At 41.1% G+C, this 20,164-nt stretch overlaps 1 protein-coding gene and 1 long non-coding RNA gene across 3 annotated transcripts in view; one reads left to right on the plus strand and one right to left on the minus strand.

The window, feature by feature from the left end:
- The window catches only part of LOC137000821 (uncharacterized), a 199,913-nt gene extending 188,556 nt beyond the window's left edge, over positions 1 to 11,357 (minus strand). The window contains exon 1 of the long non-coding RNA XR_010890995.1: positions 10,532 to 11,357. This is a non-coding gene — a long non-coding RNA (uncharacterized lncRNA). The remainder of the gene's footprint in view (positions 1 to 10,531) is intronic.
- Positions 11,358 to 12,517: 1,160 nt separating this feature from the next.
- Positions 12,518 to 20,164, plus strand: part of disco-r (disco-related) — a 378,404-nt gene continuing 370,757 nt past the window's right edge. Inside the window, exons 1-2 of one of the 2 annotated variants that reach the window (XR_010890593.1) lie at positions 12,518 to 13,142; positions 13,390 to 13,494. The gene's annotated coding sequence lies outside the window, so the exon portion shown is untranslated. The remainder of the gene's footprint in view (positions 13,143 to 13,389; positions 13,495 to 20,164) is intronic. The other variant, XM_067356512.1, reaches the window with a different exon arrangement.

Here is a 20,164-nt window from a genome sequence, read left to right on the forward strand (position 1 = left end):
CGGGACGGATTTACGCGATGCGCCGGGAACTTCGCGCTATGTAAGATCGCGGCGTAACAGTCATACCATGATCTACGTTTCGCTCTCTTCGCGATAAAGACATCGACAAAAACGCGCACCCGCACCGGCTTTGCAACTTAATAGCCGGAAGAACCGCCTCATCGTAATAAGAAAGCAAAGACTTTATTAAGTGGGAAAACTGGTTTCCTCCTAAAAATTCTTAATGATTCTAAACTTTTCACAATTTAGCATTAAAGGTTATTATTTATTAGTTTTCTTATAATTTCAATACTTATTTGCTGCAAATGTTAAATACTTAAGTCTAGCCTTCTAATATTTCAGTAATCCAGAGCAGTATTTGCCAAATTTACATTTTTTCGTTAAATAAACAGAGTGCGCATCTGTGGCACTTAGCCAATTATTTTTCACCAATTTATTCAATATCTAACTAATCCAATTTTTTACCAAAATATCTTTTCCACGTTAAATGAAGGAAGGAGCGCGCGGGTCTACCTGAGATGGCTCAAAGTGGACACGTTTGTTTTAAAAATACGGACGAGCTCGCGAGTCTAGACACAAATCGAAGCGAATGAATATATATAGATACGTATGCGGGCGCGCGCGGCCAGAGGCGATTAAAGAAAGCGACACACCGCATATGTCACAGCGTTCACACGCCCCGGCACCGACACCCACCGCGCCTAAGCGGTGATAGTAAGTCGCTCTCCGCCGCGGCTACACGCGGCCATACTCTCGCAGCTCTCTCAGCCCGACACGGTAGACAGGAACGGCCGGTCTATCTCTGCCTCGTTTCCCGCTCTCGCCCCCCCTCCCTTCGTTCTCCCCCGCCCCTCTTCGCTTGGCCCGCTCGTGACTGCACCGGCTACGGATGCAGGTAGCTCTCTTTCTCCCTCTCTATCCTCCGGATGACCTCGCGCAATGCGACCGGCAAGTGCGCGTCCGCCGCCCTTCGGGAGCTCACTGCATGATCCGTGAGCTTCAACATGTACGAGAATCGCTCGACAGGTTCTGTGACACGATGTAAGAAATTGTATAAGATACTTTAGGAAGCTAGATCTAAGTTTTAATAAGATTTTTTATAAAATAAGTTTATCAATTTTAATGATTGTTCAAATTTCATAATTTTATCAAACAAATTTGATTTTTGATCGACTTTCTCTGTCTATGGTGAAATGTTTGATCTTCTTGTTTCGCGGAGTTTCAACGCGGACAACCGGTAACAATGTGTCGAGATAATCTTAGAGAGATTAATGCTCGGAGATAATCTAGTCTCTTCGGTCCTGCCGTTCCTGAACTCGTGACTGCATCGGTCACAGCAGGTAGTATTTTCGCATAACATGTTTTATGTGTTATGTAAAGTGATTTCCTAATAATAGACAGAAAATTTTATCCTATTTTTCATTTATTTTACAAATTTCCATCGCGTAGCAAATCGTAATTTGCTTCTTGAAAACCGATGTGTCTATAAATAATGTTCGAAACTAATTGCGATGGAATTAACAACTGGAAAGACTGGAAGAATTTTTAAATCTGAAATCGTGACTGCATCGACAATAGGCATAGAAGGTGGTTCTCTCTCCACTGAGTGACTCCATGCAATAACAGGTGCACGCATTAGAAAGTTATCTTGATCGGAAAAAGCGTTGTTTGCTTTAATTGCGACTTTATTGCGATTCCGAGGCTCGATAATCGCGATAATAATCCTAATGATGCTTTGACAATTATGCAAAACGTAAGTTTCATCAAACACGCCATTACGATCGACAGTTACGACTTTCCCGCACTTTTATCGACTTTCACTTGCGAATTCTAATGTGTTATTTTCCTCTCGAGCAGCCCCAGCGCGGACAGCTTCGATACCCACCTAACAATGTTCGAAGATAATCCCGCACCGATCGTTTCGCCGTATACGGCGGTTGCTGGAACGCAATTTGCAACTATATGCACAATGCGTTCGACGTAACCGTGCGGTACGTGAGTACAAGTAGAGCTGTACGAGGCAAAGATGAGAAAACATCCAATATCCGATGAGTGGAGAGGAGGACGCGGGGGAGCAGGAAGGCTGTTGCGGGTCATTGAGAGCATGGGCAAAAGGACCAACGTCGTCCGGTATGTTCCGGTAGATGCATCGCGGGAAAAGAGAAACGAGGAGAGAACAAGACAAAGAAGGAGAAAAAGATGAAACGTGTATCGGTCGCCAGAGACGTCGAACAGCAATGGAGATCGAGATGCAGAGGGAGAAAGAGATCGCGGGACGCGCATACGGGCGTACGAACCGTAAAATAAACAACCTGGTAATAAACCGGCAGCGATGTCCAGCGTTGTAAATTACCCCGACGGAGGCCTAACGCGGAGCCGCGTTTTATGGACCGCCCCGCACAATTCCCGGATCTGCAATGATGGCTCAATATCCTGCCGGTACTTTGCACTCGCGAGAACATATATTTGCAACGTATATAGTATACACTAAGCCCTGATGTATCTACATACATGTCAAATAATTTATTCGATACTGATGCGATCGGAAAGACGCGAGACTGTATCGAAACGTCCTTTTCTACTTTCGAAGGCATCATCATGGATATTCTACTTATTACTTTGTTATTATTAAGATCCTTCTATTCTAATACAAAAATTCGCAGATGTACAGAGCGTGTGTAATTATATTTGAAGCAATTATTTTATCACACGTAAAATTGAATCCTTTTATCTAATTGTTATCAAAATTAAAGATTAAAATGTATTAATTCATTTAAATTTTGATTTGTTTAAATCAAAGCTTATTCGCTATAAATTTTAAACTATCGAACAGTATTTTATCATTAGAATAACAAAATCAAAATTTTGATTTTAAAATTTGATACTATTATTTAACTCAGAACTTGTTTAACTCAGAACTCAGAACTTGTTTGTTCCGTACTGAATGTTTAATATGTACATAATTCTTACACAAATTTAGTGTTCAAAATATTTCAACGATTACGAAATTATTGAGAAATTGACGCTTGTTTCTTGAATACGCTTAAAACGCATCGTTAAATCACAATCGTACGCGGATTTAGGAATAAGGCAAAGCCGGCGATGCACGCGTTATGGTTTCCTACCGTCGTCGTCGTCGTCGTCGTCGTCGTCGTCGTCGTCGTCGTCGTCGTCGTCGTCATCGTCGTCGTCGTCGGATACGTACCACGTACGCGGCATGGTACGTGCGCACTGTACGTGGCATGGTGCTGTATTAGTCGCCTCTCACGTGCATCGGGGCGACACGCACCGTTGATAATATCTTTAATTACCGGCACCTCACCGAGGAGGGGCCCGGCCAACGTCTCGGCCAATGACAGCGTGCAAGCCGTGCAGTCTGCGCGAGGCTGCCCCTCGATAAAGCTGCACCGCGAGGTTCCCGGAAACTTAATAATGGCAATTACAATTCGGCCATTCGAGTTCACCGCTTTACACAGGCTGATTCTTAATTGCGTGCAATAACAGAGTTGCCGCAAGTCTGGAGAACTTTAAAAATCAGAGAAAAGTCAGATGAAATCGTAAGCGCGGTCAGGGCGCACGGGGAAAAGTGCAAAAAATCTCCGCCAATTTGCCACTACAATGGATACAAGTGAAGCAAATAATTGTTTAATTATTATTAAATTTGATCGTTTATAAACTAAATTAATTAAATTATTTAACGCTGAATAATTAAATAATAATTGCAATAATCATACTCATCTCAAGTCTCAGTGTTATGTCAGTCACTATTAAACTTTATGAGTCATAAAAAATGTATTAACACATAAAAATATATTAAAATATATAAATAAAAATATAATAAATATAAATAAAATTATTGAGCTTTTTTCTCCTTTTCTCTCTTAACATGTATGTACATATATGTACATCTACAGATTTACAAGATATTTTCCATTTCTTTTTAATGATATAGCATGTTTTATCATAAGCAATTAAGAATCATCCTGTACGTGAGAAACGCGTGCGTGATCTAACGATACGGTGCGTAGAGCTTAAAATATTCGCGTTATGATTAAACTTATCGTGCAGTTAATTGTTAGCGTATACTTTGTGTTTCCTTGTGTAGGATTTATGTTTTTTTTCCCAAGATCTTCATTACTTCGTTTTATATTCGCGCGAGTTTCAGCTTTAAGTCTACTTAACCCGCAGACTTAACCCGCGATAGACTTAAAGCTTAACACTTTACATTTAAAATCTGACAGCAGCATCATCTTGTGCGAAACTTGTTATCGCCGAGCTTAAGGTACTAAATATGTGAAGGGATTTAAGTGTAAATCCCTTTCAAGACATAACACTATGATTATCGTTTTGCACACAAGTGTCAATTTTCCGCGTCATTAACATTTTAGCAAAGTTTAGTTAGCGTAATCGATAATACAGCGTTGATTGATTGAGATCGCGAGATATTTAAGTGTTAATGTGGGTTTATGAGATCGATTAAATTAACGCGTAATCCGCGGAGATTCGATACTTTTACGTGATTTACGCGTGTATCGAGAGTATGCATACATGCTCGTTATGCACGGCCGGACGAAGGTGGGTGTTTACGCTCGAGCCGTGTGAAATCGGCCATTGTTGAACATGCCATTAAATTAATAGCACGAAATTATTGCTGAAACTAATACCGCGCGGAAAGTCAATTACGGTTAACCAAATCTGATTTAAAATATGCAGCGGCGCGATTTAAAATTCACGATGCGGTGTATTAAACACCCGCGATGCTCAAAATTGAATACAAATATATTACATTTAATACGCAATGTAATATGCCCGAAAAACGTACATTAAGCTGGATCAAATTCAACCTCAAATCTAATTAACATTTTGGAAACATGGATCCCTTCAACGATCTCATTAAAGGCTCATTTATTATTACACAGGTTGTTCTCAATCATGCAGCTTTTCGGTCATAAGTCCTTGATGAAGTCGAAATTAATTTCGCTTTGGCACAAATTTCAAATGTGTTTGAAGAATAAAATATTGCAATCTAACCGCGCGATGCAATCAAAGTCTTTTAACTTTCAATCGTTCACAATTAATAAACTATTTATTGTTATATTTATCATTTCTATATAAACTACTTCTCGCGTGCAAGAGCAATAGCTTCCATTCGATTGTCATCAATTACTTAGAACATTGCAAAATATTGTCCATGTAATTTTGCAGTCGTGTCGTCCGGAAACACGTAGAGTGCCGCTACAACGAGTCGGCGTTCTCGCAGCCAGCGAACACGACGATTCGCGGACCGTTACCAATGTTAAATGCGTGCCGCGGCATTCGAGGACGCGAACTAATGCCCGCGTCCTCCTCGTATACAGCCGCGACTGCTACCGCGATGCAAATGCGAGATTCCGCCGGACCACCGCATAATGAATCCACTTTGCGCCGCGCGAGCGCCGGCGTGTTTCTTCCATCGGCTTTTCGCTGCATCGCTCTCTCGCAACGTCCGCACGCCGCGGCCCCCCCGTTGTTTTTTTATTATTATTATTCCCGCCGTATTCTCGTTACTCCCTTATTGCGCCGAGCGCGGCACTTAATGAAATGTCACAGGTGTCCTACCGATTGCCGAGTTAAATGTCGCCGGCTTCTCATACCCCGCCTCTCCCTCTGACTACGCGGTCGCGAGATTTCGATTTTACGCGACGGAATGCGATGTGAATGACGCAGGGTTGCGACGTGGACGATAAAATTGCATGCGACGATGTTCCGCTTGAGAAGCCGCGGCGTTTGACGTAAAAATATATATATATTTTTCACTCAATTTTAATATCGTAAAAACATATTGCAATATCTCTTTCGATTTCAGTTTTCTAAAAATAAATTTTTTTATGTTTGCTGCGTTATAGTTGCCAATTATACTTGCTAATTTCACGTAGCGAGTCTTGGAATCGGCAAGTTTATCTTTTGCAAAGATACATGTTCTTGCTGGGAAGACAAAAATAATTTTATACTTGTGTTTTATAGCGTTTATTGGTATCTCCATAAAAATACTTTGTCATCGTGGGCCGGCGGACCCGAAGGTCCCGCGACTCTCACCGAGGCTCGCGGTGCCGCGCCTTATCAAACGGCGACAGTCGTCGCGCGCGGTCATTAACGTCATTAATAATTCATCCGTTTTATCGCTCCGAGAAAGTAGGTGCTCGCTCGTATCCCGGCGGAAAGCATTGCGCAACGTACCAGCCTCTTCGACGATACGGCAATACGGTAAGGATATTAGTGTCGACCGCGGGAGGTAAAAGAGCACCCATTCGCCGTGCCGAGTTTCTCTCCGATGCTTGACGGGAGTTAAAAGCGACGGTCTAATTCCCGCGACATGCAATCATCTCTCAATTTACGTGTCCTCGTAAAGTTGTACGGAATAGTTTAATAGCAAATTGTGAAGATTTTTATCTTTCTGAAATTTATATACTTAATAATTTTGTGCTTCACAGAGAATACGCGGCTTTAGGTTACATCGCAGCGTGCGCGATGATGAGTTATGGTATGCATATGTATGCGTTGACGGGTCGACGAGCGATCGAATCTGTTCCGCGGGCCTGTTAGATCGATCGTGACCGAGAGCGCGAACTATCTGCCCACACCGGGTGCAACGGTGCACCTTTTTCTTGTTCGCTCCCAGTCAGCGAAATGCCGGCTATCCGTCACCGATCATTACACACATTATACATGCATAGATCTCTGCATCCTTGTTAAAGGCGATATCAAAATATCCGCAGCCAGGAAGAGTCGAGAAGTGCAAGATAGATCGTAAGGTTGACCCCATAGAGATTCTAGAAAATTCTCCAAGTTAACTGTCACTAGACTCGATTGCCAATTCAATTTCGATTCACGCGGTCGGTAGACTTCCGGCAACCTGATGATCTACGGATCGCGCAATCCAATTATAGCCGCACGTCGCCGGTTTCCGGGGACCGAAGTCGATCGGGATAAGCGGCGTTTTATGGTCGTCGCGGTGGTGAACTGTTAGCTGCGCGGACGCACTTTGTTCCGCGGTTGCGGACGTAGCCGCGGGCTGCGATCCACCCACGAGGAAACGCGGACCGAGACAACGCGGTGAGAGAGAAAAGAAGAACGAGGCGGCGAAAGAGAGACAGAGAAAAAAAAAGAGAGAGAGAGAAACGGGGAGGTCGACAAGCCGGCAGAAGGAGAAACGGAAGAGAGAGCCGGAGAGCCGGCAGGTGAGGTGTCACGAGGCGCGCGAGTAATATATCGTTGCTCCGGCCCATCGTAGGTGGGTGTGCTCGTCCTGCACTCCTCCGTATATCCTCTCGTCGAGCCCCGGTCCGAGTATCTCACCCGAGCCCCTGGCGCTACGAATAAGAGGGGTAATGCCGGTATAACGTGCCCAATGACTTTTCTTCGATGCAAGTCCTCCCTCGTCTTCTTCGCTCGCCCTTTTTTCGCGCTGTTTCTTTCTCTCTCTCTCTCTCTCTCTCTCTCTCTCTCTCTCGATTCTTCTTCATCCCGAGAAAATCACTGCCCCTCTCTCGCTTCCTCCGTAAGATATTGCCATTAGCAAATGCCAACGTGAAACGCGCACACGTCCGCTCACCTGCCTGCCACCACACCTCGCGGATGTTCCGCGCTTTCTTTCTCTCTTTCTCTTCATTTCTCTCTCTTCTCTTTGTTCTAACTTCGTCCTCCCTCGCTTTTCCCGGCGTATCTTTCTTATACTATATATATATTCTCCTTTTCTTCCTACAATCGTTGCCGTTCGCGATTATATCGACACGTCACCCGCGTGCAATGCGTGGTTTACTTCGCCAACGTTTTATTCAGCATCGCAAGAACATCAATGAACGCCGAAGGAAACCGATACTGCAAACCGGGTGGGCGCTACAGAATTCGCGGAAATGGTTATCGTATTAAAATAAAATAGCGGACAGTCGCGCCGTGTCATACAGTACGAACTAATAGTAAAACAGCTTCGACAATTACTTTCCCCTCCCTTGAATTAAAAATATTCTGAAAACATTTCCTGACAGACTATTGCGTCAGCAATGTATTTCCAATTTTCTCTGATAAATAAAACAAGCTTCTTATTTAAAAAAATATATACATATTCTTTTCTATTTATTAGAGCTTATAATTTTTCAAAAGTTTAGAATTTTTTGAAATTGATTACGAACGTTGCGATGTACTTTTTCGATTAATTATAAAATATAAGAAGAAAAATAAAAATATTGACTTTTCTGTCGACATTCCTCCTGAGGTATTTTTTCTCTTCTGTCGATATTCTCTCATAAACAATGCTATCCGTAAAAAATAAATATATATTCACGTTACCATTATTCACCAGTTTCATATTCACGTTATATATATACATTGTGTGCGAATTTCACAATGGCTTTGCCGTTGGCAATGTATGTAGTCCCAATCACATGTACACACTGCTTGAAAAAATATATCAATCATCGACCGCCGTACATTTGGCGCGGACGGGAACATAATAGGATTCGCGATAGATCAACGGCAGTACAAGCATCAACATGCCACTGGCGGTTTCTAATTTCACGTCGTGTAATTGGTAGGATCAACTAATTGGCGGCGTTTTGCGATTTATGCGGTGACACGAGGCCGGCAACATCTGCCCCTGCTGCAACGTATTCCGCAAATGCCCTGCAGGAATCTATCCTCCTATATGATTGTGGCCAATCATACATATTAATAGAGCTTATGAGATACACGGGGCCCCTCGGTCTCTAACGGAATTTTGCCGCTATCCACGCGTATACCCGCGTACGCGCGCGAGACAGCTCGTCGCTCAGACAAAATTTTTATTACAAAAATTAATAGTATCAGAACTGAAAATATTTTAATTCTATTTATTATAAAAATAAAATTCTAATCGCGGAAAGTCACGCTCATTTTGCGTCAAGTATTACAAATTTTTTAAAACAAGTTAGATATTTTATTTCCAAACGTTTGATCTGGATATATTTACACACATCAAACTAAATATTAAACTTGTATTACTGACGATGAATTCAGTAACACAAAAAATAAAATGTGTCAATTATATTTTTGTATCATAAAATCTAATGATATTAAAACATAATATAATAAGTATGTTTGAATAACATTTGCATAGAGAGAGAGCGTAATTGTTATTTACTTAACATGATTTTTTTTTTACTAATTATTCACTCAATTCAAAGATAAGATGCAGAAAAAGCTTGATCTGATATCCAGTCATAATTGTTCACGTGTAATATGTCATGTTGTTAATTGCAAACAAATGAGTGGTTGTCAAGTATGACATTCAAGAAAACGCAATGCTAGCTTTTTATAGCGAAGCGATTGTACCACAGAAAGGAATGCGTACCGCCGTTTGCGCATGACGACGGTATTACATTACGTTATATAAATTATCTAAGAGTCACCCGATCATTGCTCGTAAAGACGCATTCGCGCGACGGTCATAAGACGTCGTTTCTGCATACGCCTACTATATGGTACTCTCTTGGCGATATCTGCCGACGCCGTAAAAGGATAGTGCCACGTAAGTTCGCGAGATAAAGGATATTCTAACGACGTCGCGCAAATGCACATACGAATAAAATTGCACACGCGTGTGGACTCCGCGAACGAGGAAACGCTTCGTTTCTCCTCCGCAGGTGTGGCACGGCCGAGGCGTTAACCGAGCTCGCTGGAATTTCACCTGGCGCTGATTTACGAATCAATTAATAGCTACCGATTTTTAATCGCTCGCCATAAATCAAAGCAAATCGCTCGCGAAACAATTCACTCGCGCCCGAAAAATAGAAGTTTATATTTCACAGCATTCATTTATCGATGTTTGATTTTGATTTCGTTTTTGTAACGTGCGATACGATAATCGGAATCGTTGCTTCACGCTAAGATTACACGTTCGCGCCGAGCGAGAAAACAAACTGGTCTACATACAGAAAATTTTTCCACGTCTCCCTTACGTCACGGCTCGCAATTAAAAGTCGACAATGGATTTTCGTCGGATTAATGACGCGGCGTTGATGAGCCGTTACGCCGTTCGTCGACACGGGGTTGCGTTATTTAATCGCTCGACGAGACCTTTCGTCCATTGTTATCACTAATGAAGCGCGAACGGCTTTCGCAACCGAAAAAGTGCTCTTACACCGACGAGGCACTTTATGGTCTCGCTCACGGCTCCCTCAAAGTTCACGCGGCGCTTTTATTAACAGCCGTGCATCGTCAAACACTTAAGCGCCCCGTTACGAGCGATCGACGGACAATTAAACATCGGCCTGATTATTATCGATCCTGCAGCCGCTCTATCGACGGTCAGACGTGGAGAAAGTCGGTCCGGTGACCTCAACGAACTCGCGCTGCCATTGGCAGAAGATGAAAGGACCGTATTTACCGTACATCCTGGATGCTTTAATGGTCGGTTTCACCAATGTGTTTTGACGCGATTGACATTGATTGCGATCAACTAAATTTTCTTTCTCTATATCGTAATAATCATGTGAGTATAATAAACGAATCCACTCACCGGTTGATGCGCCGCCGCTACATATTTTGCTTCCTACTGCTTCTGGTCACGGTTTTGCAGCTTTCTCCCCCCGGTTGTTGCTCTGCTTCGGAAAATCCGCTCCTCGCTGAGGCATCATACGACAGTCTTGATCACTATTCACTAACACACTACCACACACTTCACTAAACACGTCGCCCGGTAATACTTTCGGCACTCCCGATATGCGATTACACACGCAATGTGTCTATCGAACAAATAAATCACACGAAATCACACGATCGTCCACAATTTTGCTCGACACTCCCGCCATTTGCACGATACTCACAGAATTACGTCATACTGTTTGAAAATCTCGACAGACGGAGACGACTTCACACAATGTTGGACCGAGCGATACCAACATAAGTGTGTGGTGACTGCGAAAAACGGTTAAAGGTTATATCACGATTATATGCGCTGATTTTTAGTCTCTCCGACGTCGTTTCGTTATTCAGATTAGATTTCGTTACTCGTTCTACCATGATATGTTTAAGAAGTAAGGCAAAAAAAGGCATCTCTGCACTGATGTTTCAAAATTTTACGAGCAATGTCTGATGATCGCGGCAAACGCAGTAAACACAGTAAACGCGGTAAACGCGGTAAACGCGGTAAACGCGGCGAACGCGACATACGCGATAGACGCGACGGGTATGACGTTCTACATCGGAAGATTGACAATCGTACGCATTAAATAATGTTTTATGACAATTGTCTGCCGATAAATTCAATACTTTGGATATTTGTTTCCGCACTCATTCACTTCAAACGAGAAGAAACACGCGATGACGCCAAGACGACGCTCACATACTTCCGCGCGCGCGCGCGCGATGGTCCCGCCATTGTTAAGTAACTAATCTATGCGACACTATAGATTTTGTGGCGCTATAAGCGTTCATATAATGACGAATCATATTTAGATATTTACATTGCATTTATTTTCGAATGTAAAGATACGAATAAAATGATATAAAGAAATACTTTTAGAGTAAAAAGATGCCAGAAACACGGAATGAACAACTTCGTACTAGCACTAACGTGATGTGACTGAGGTTATACAAAATTTACAAACGAAAGAGGAAAGTGGAGAAGCAACACTGTTTCGGTGTAGTTTTTCCAAGAACTGGCGCAAAAACTTTTTCTGACTTAAACAATATAAAAATTATAGAGAGTAAAGCTTTTAAAATGTTAATTAATTTTTACAATAAATAATCTAGTCTGATGTTATTCAACGATTAATAGAAAATTTAAATTAGTAGTTAGCGTGTAAGGTTATGATTTTCAAAGATATAAATGATTTAAATGCGCCGATTATATTAATCAAACACGAAATATAAAATATAAATCAGATATATACAATCATAAAATATATATATATATGTTAGGGCTTACCAAAATGCAATGCAAATTTAACGAAAGCATTTTCGTTTGTGATCATTCTAATACGTTATAAAAATATTACAACCGCTATATATAAAAAATATGTAGAAGCCATATCTTATTCTGCATCACGTATTCTAACATAAAGATATATTTTATTGTAATGCATATGGACAAAATCATAAGTTAGTAAATGCATGATTTTTAGAACACACATTATGCAAATAATCGGACAACGTAGTATAATCTATATTTCACATACTTCGTGTCTTTTAATGACGTATTTCAGAGCATAGTGCGAAGTTATTCACGTGGAGAATATCGGAGCACAGGAATGTTGTAAGTAAAGCGACAATATACAGCGATGTACGTATTATACAATTAATTCTTTCTTTTATATTATTGCGATGTTATATCCGCAGTAACGCAATCGTATTTTATAACGTATCGTATCATGCGTCAATGTATCAAATTTTGATAAAACTTCGCGCCGACCGTGCCTTTCCTAGAACTCCCCACTCTATACTCACGATGCCGGCGTACAGGCGGTTTTGTTTACGTTTTCAATGTTTTCGAATATTTCTCGGAATGAGTATTTCTCGGAATTTCTCGCGATGTATTGACGCGACATATACGCGTCGTGAAATTCCATTTATTACTACACGGTCGCCTTTCGTGTAAGGAGCGCGCAATCCTACGTAATTTGATGTATATAATAAAATAACCAGTCGCGCGCGTGTGGCAACATTGTTGTGAGCGTCGGTGTGAAATTACCTTCGCTTCCGAACTTTTTAATCGTGTACATAAAATGGCGGCGGAAGTGAGAAATAAAGTTACGGACGATCGTCGTATTTTGCGTTATTTATTCTTTTAAGAGTACATCGCGCGTATAATTGCGTGTCAAGAGTGTTAAATGTATAATCGGTCGATGTGATAATAGGCAAGTAGTAATAATTTACTCTTCTGATTTTATTCGAGCTTGGAATTTTGTGATACTGCTTCGTCGTACATTGTCGCAATAACGAATTTTTCCACGGACAATTTGTTTTGTGCTTGAGGTTGTTTCGGAATCGTATTTCGTGCTACGGAACATCGCGCTTATAAAACTCGGGAGTGCCGTATAAGTTGATCGGTCGTATCGCGAGTGATTAGTGTAATTATCTATCTGGAGCAATGGCAAAATCAACAGATTAGAACACCGAAATATCGGCTGGTGAGTAAACTTTATTACAATGCATTACTTATTTATTTATTTATAATATTTTAATACCATTACTTTATAATTATGAAAATATTAACCTTTCATTTCTGAATTAAATAAAAGAGATATTTTTTTATTTATTGTATTATATAATAAATTAAATTTCATATTTTTTTGCTAAGAAAAAAACTTAATATATTTAAAGAAAAATAGAGATCAAATCTTTTACAAAACTTATTGTTTCAATGTGCATTTGCAGAATAATAGAACAATCTAGCAATAGCAGAGCCAACTCGGGATTACAACGGCGGGATTACAACGGCGAGATTACAATGGCGGGATTGCAACAGCAGGACATCAACTGGTGAGTACATTTTAGTATTATATTACGTTACTTTTTAATTATTTATTTATTTGATATGTTATACTATTATTTATTATTTATTTGATACTATTACGATCAAAATACATGCAAACTTTTGAACCATTTCTTAAATTAAATAATAGAAAAATATTTTCCAATATTTTCAATATTTTTGTTGCATTATGTAATGCATTTAAATTTAGTATTTTGCTAGAAAAAATTAGCATATTTAAACAGAAACAGAAAGATCAAATTTCTATAAAGATACTATGCTTCTTAATACTTGCATCAATGAACAGATTTTGTGTATAATTATTTTAAATATAATTTTAATTAAAAATAATAGTATTATGAAATTTTCAAGTTTTTCTGCTCTTTTGCAAACTATTGAATCAGTTCTTTAACGTATAATCTTGCATGTTGCAAGCACATGTAGCTAATAGAGGGCAAATTAAACTAACGTACTAATCTATTTTTTTCAATATCTTTTGTTGAAAAAATAACTTATTAAGCAATTTATTATTTAATATACTCTTTACTCGTTTTGCGTAAACATATGAAAGGGACATCATGCGATACTAAACTGAAAAGAGTGTTCCGAAATATTTTACTAAAAACATGCGACGTGGAAAATTCGTTCGCGATACAAATCCGACTAGAGTGAGAGAGAGGGAGAGGAAGAACGGGCTCGCATATTCGCGCAATTAAATTACTGGCGTTTTTTAATTCCCGTAAAGAATCTCGCTACGCGTGCGCCACGCCGCGCTGGCCGATAGCTTCGCCAACCCCGGCCACGGGCTCGTTAAAAATCGAAGCAATTTATGAACATAACGTTAAAAGCAATACCATGCAAACTTTAATCTCGAGAGCGCGTGATATATCGCCGCGGGCTGGCCGATGCAATATTTCTCGAAAGCGCGGTATGTCTCTGTTTCTTTCTCTCTGTCTCTCTCTCTCTCTCTCTTTCTCTCTCCTTCTTTCTCGTTCTGTCTCTCGGCACGTTGCGTCTTGCCTTCGTTCGAATTACTCGCTACGCAGTGTCACTAAATTGCGCGATTTGTCATCGGACCGTCAACGCCCGTGGGCGTCATCGTCGCGCGAGACAAAAATCCCGCGGAGTTTCGTTTCACTGACGGAAATTAGTCCCCGGCAGAAGAGAGGCGAGGCCTTTCTTTACTCCGGTCTCGGGATGCGCCTTGATGTATGGCATGTGTATCGGGCCACGTGAGTGCGTGAGAGACCGTGCGTGACCGTACGTGACCGTGCGTGCTCGCTCGCGTGCAGCGCGCCGCGCATACAGCGAGTCGTTCCTCTTCGCGAGGGCGCGGGCGAAAAATATGTTAACAAGAGCCACGGGTGAACGTGCGTAAAACGAAGAGAGAGAGAGAAAGAGAGAGAGAAAGAGGAAAGTAGAGGTCTCTAATTCCTGCCTTGCCACGCACAGCGACACGTGAGATGAAGACATCTCTTCGAAGAGTATAACGACGACACGGCGTCTGACTCGGCTCAACTCGAGTCGAGCGCGCATAATGCGACACGCGTGTTCTGTCGGTTGTTTTCCGCGTACAACTTTGAAAAAGTGCAACAAGTCTTGAAACACAATCTCTAAAGAGAAATCATTATTACATGCGAGTATATTATCAATACAAAAGTAGATGTTTATTAATTAAAAAAATGCTGGAATACTGTTTTGACTGTATAAGCACATATGTTCACCATATAAATAATTCATAAAATTCAATTGATTTATGTGCTTCCTTAGAGATGTATTATAGATTTTTAAAATCTTTTCACTTATTAAAGCTCGTAGTTCGAATTTCCTTAACTTTCTAATGGTATACTTAACGGGTTATTTAATGTCTGACGAGTTCTGGATTTTTCTATTTCCTGAAACTTATTTATTTATATATATATATTAATAGACGCTTGTCTCATCTGTGAACAATCGTTTTTTATACTTTTTTATTTCTTGCATTTCTTAATTTGCTTCATATATAATATATGTCCTTGTATCTGCGTTTCTTCTGCAAATCAATGTTCAAAGTGTCATTTCTTCCATTAACACTTCATGATATTTATTTGCATCATTTTTTAACGTTGTAAGATTTTTTCCACAATAATAAGAAATTAATTTCTCTCTCTTTGTGTGAACATCCTGCCAGCTAGTGAGTTTTTTATCGTCACGGAAAGGGATATCCTGATCAAACGAGTCCACGTTCTGTCGCAGCTCCGTTCATAGATTTTATTTATGTGACATATTGGAAGTAGGTGTAATTTATATACATTTGCCCGTCCGCTTATTAGTATTATAGCCGCTTCACCGAGTCGGATCTACATCGTGGACATTCACGTTTTTGCGGACACGGCGAGCGACAATATCTAGGCGATTAACGGGATTCTGAGCGAAGTGGTAATGCGAAACGGATAAAATTAATGTCGGGGTGGGTTGCGCAAGGCGGCGAAAAATTAGTCGACCGGGTCTAATTAATAAAATGCGGAAAAGAGGTCCTTTATGCGCACGTGAGACCTCGTGAAAGTATTTCTACTTGTCTTACGATAGCGCGCGACTCCACGGAACCGTGAAATTCCGTTCGATTTGTTGCGACCGGAGCGCAGCGGTCGATTAATATAAATTGTTGCATATTACGAGGGTCTAATTGCATCGCGCGACGATTGATATTGTATAACGCTCTCGCGTATATGAGTCAGCTTGATATCGCTGTTTATACGAGAAAAAGAGAAGCAGGAACGCGGGCTGAACCTTTCAGGCAATGATTTTAATATTGAAACGCGCCTATCTCTCGGTGAACATGCGCGCACAAAACGCGGCTCCGCACGTGAAATATTCCGCACGCGCGCGACGGGTAGCGGCCGAAATTCGTGTAACACAGCTGCTTTTTCCTCGGTCTTTCCACCTCGGGATGAGACGCGGCCGCCGTCGCTCGCTTTTCCTTTATTCATCCTCGCGGCTTCTCCGCGAAGTCTGTCATGACATTTCCAAAGGGGAACTTGTAGCACCGGGGATGTCTGACCGCGTGCACTTTGCAAACTTCAGCTACACGAAGCGCCGCGAAGTAGGATAGGAAGATAACGTGACACACAGGATGTAAATGGTGTGCTCGGCGCGCAAGAAATCGCACAGCGGCTTGGAACTTTCTCACTTTGCCCGTTGCTGCACTGTTGTGTTGTCTGCGTGCGACGACGTGTATATGTGCAACATACTTTGCCGACCGTGGGAGAGCCAACGTGACCATTGATATTTGCGGAGACGCGCGATGCTCGGGTGTTACACGATTTTTGTCAACCGGCTGAATTTATGCATTTACGCGTCGCAATCCCCGCGCTCCGACCGGTAATTTCTCAGATTTTCTCGCAGCAGTGTTCTTGTACAACACACATTGTGCTCTTTACGCAATCTGCCTTCTCTCATCGCAATAAGATTGAAATTTTGCGCTTTTAACGAGATCATTAGCATACACCGAAGTATTGGATTCGAGTAGTCACGAGAAGCGCGTATAAACAGCCATAAAATAACACAATACAAACAAAGTATTATAAAATAACTGTTAATAATAATGAAAAACATAACATATAAAGATACTTAAAAAAGTAATAATAATAACTATAAAGTCCGTATCAGACTCTATGTTGGAGATTGAAGATTGCGAATTGGAGATTGGAATTCGACGTATCAGGACAAAATGGGCTGCACAAAATTATTAGGATAAAATTGAGATTACTTGGAATTCTAATCTCATTCTTTAATGCATAGTCTCGTACGGGCTTTATGGGAGCATCGTAATAATGATAACGACAAGTAGCTTGTAAAACTTATTTGTTATTATACTTGTTTATCGCTACTGTGGTTATGATTATTATGTACTAGGGATATTATACGATTATCCTATTTACTTTAACTGTGAACTATTTTCGCTCGATTATTCGCGAATGCTTGCGACGCAAGAACGAGCGCTTCTTTCTATTCCTACCGGCCATTCTCCGTGCTTCGACGAGCACTTATTTCAATATGTATATGATCCGCTGAGAAAGCATCTCCCGAGAGAGTATGATGCGGTAAATACCGCTCGGGCGCGCTCCGTTAAAGCTGATTTTCCCATACAGGGCTGTGCACCGATTGTCTGCATCCACTGTGTCGTCTCGCGGTAGAAATTGCGAGCGTGTCGCTTCGCATCACATTTTCACATGTTGTGCAATATTTGCTAAGCAGCTTTGCAATTTCTGCGAATAACATAAAGCAATATAGAGTAATATAAAATACAGAGTGATCTGTAAGCAACATATAAAATTTTAAAAATGTGCTCCACGTTTTACAATGTATTGTGCAATTAATTACCGGAAGGAAGAATGATTTCAACAATTCAAAGTTGAGTAATTTTTGATGATTTCTTGTTATTTTTATTTAAAAAAGATCTGTTTTAAAACTGTTCGAAAATCTCTGATTAAAGTAAAACGCGCGAAACCTGAGACACTCTGTAGACGGTGTCGACCAAACGAATCGTATTTGTCGCATAGCGGTTTTGCCACGGCCGGCTCGTTATGGAGAATACAACGACGCACCTGCGAGCAAGCAAACGCGCGCGCGCTTAGCGTTTCGCTCCCTTAGATGGGATAACGATCGAAATCCGCATGCGAGATCTGCGAGCGCGTCCCGCGGAGTTCGTTAACCCAACACGCGCGCGCCGCATCCCTTAAAACTCATCCTCGCCGCATCCTTTTGTCGCCGCGCACGGTGTGTGCCATTGCCATTCGCGAGCTTGCCGATCGGATCTCGGAGCTTGTTCTCGCAATAGCAGCGTCGTTCCGTTCGCGGATACAAAGTATCGCGGTATCCGCGATACCGCGCCGTGCCCACTGTTCTGTCACCAGCATCCTCGCGCGCGTCCGGTGCACCGATTTCGATTTTACCGAGAACGGACGTAAACCGGGTCTCCTCCGGGAAAATAGAGAGTACCTTGCGAACGTAAATTCGCCCGTTTGTTTGAAGCTACCGCCGCGATAACTCAATATCCGAGTACCTCAAAGACTCCCCGCGGGCGCAGCTCTTCGCGGTTGTGCGGCTCCGTCTTTTTCCCCGCACGTTTCTGGTCGCGTGTACGCGCGTTTGTCCGTGCCGAGCCACCTCTAATGAGGCTCCGGCGTGGGTGAACGTCTGCGGAACGCCGACGATTGATAGCGCGTCGAGGAACGATATAGGGAATCGGGAGCGACGACGATCGGCCGGGGATCGTAACGCGTTACGATATCGATCGCCCTCGAGGAGATCGCCGGAGTATCGTCGTCGGACTGCGAACTTTCAAATAAAAACGAGTCCTTTGTACGGACTTGAATCTCAGCCGAGGGGGACGAAGTCGCGACACCGCGATTTAGGAAAGCCAGCGAAACTGCGCGCGCGTTCTCTCGTCGACCGCGGAACTTTCTCGTAATTCTCATAAATTGTTAAAAGCGAGCGGCCAGCAGCGCCGGAGTCCGACCAATTAATTTCTGGGGGCACGGCGATTAATTAACGCGCGCAGAATTAACGAGTCCCTCGCGCGATTGCCGCTACAGACGCATCCGATTCTTGGAAAAGTAGATTGCCGGCTAATGGATAGTCCTCATCGGACTTTGATAACCGTCTTTAAGAGGATGCTGAAGTCATATTGTTACCGACCGAAACTTCAATTTTCTAAAAAGGGTGGCGTTTTTTATTGCTTTAATAGAATTACAAATCCTTTGGTGTAAATAAAGTACATATGCTAATCTTTCGGCAGTTGGTCAAATTTAAACCAAAAAATAAAAAAAATTTTTGAAAATTTACCGACAATGTCACCTCAAAGAATTATATCTATTATATCAAAATTATACTGCTTCAATCTGCAAAACAAGACCATGTGCCGAAGAAGAGCGTATGAAACAATAATGGAAAACCAAAAAAATAGAGCTTAGAGACTTATTTTCAAAACGCCACCCTTTCCCAGATTTATGTAAAGCATGTGTGCAAATAGAAAGAATAAGGTAAAAAAGAGCTATAAATTAGTTCCGAGATTTTGGGATAGAGGCGCCGTAAAGTCAGTATTATGACATATACAATCTTGTAGGTTAAATGTTAACAATATTATTCATAATAAATAAATGTATTTTTATAATTTTAGTTCGCAGGCTACCAATGCAACATTATGCTTCATTGCATATATTATACATGTGCTGCATGTGTATATGTTTATAATATAAATAAAATACTTTCATGTGCTTTATAGAAAGATTATCGATCTAATGAATATATTATTTTTTTAACAACCTATTTTTATGTTCAATATCTCGTTTTACTGTGTATTTCATTTCACTCAACATTAGAGACTGTTTGCTCATTTCAAATTTATATATAGACAAATTCAATGTATGCAAAGTTGTGTATTATATCAATTGAAAAGTCATTCATTTATTATTTACATAATACATATTTAGATATAGTAAAATGTAATATAGGTTTGTATGTCGTGTAAGAAAAACTGTACAAATTAACATCCTATCAAATAAAACATCTTATAAGTTCACTTCTATGAAAACTACTACTTTTAAAATATCTTGACTGTGTGTTTTAGACTACATATTCGAAAACAATATTAAATAATTTATTTTACAAAACCGTATCATATCATTAATGAATGAC

Source organism: Linepithema humile, chromosome 6 (assembly GCF_040581485.1).
Source record: "Linepithema humile isolate Giens D197 chromosome 6, Lhum_UNIL_v1.0, whole genome shotgun sequence".
Taxonomy (NCBI): domain Eukaryota; kingdom Metazoa; phylum Arthropoda; class Insecta; order Hymenoptera; family Formicidae; genus Linepithema; species Linepithema humile.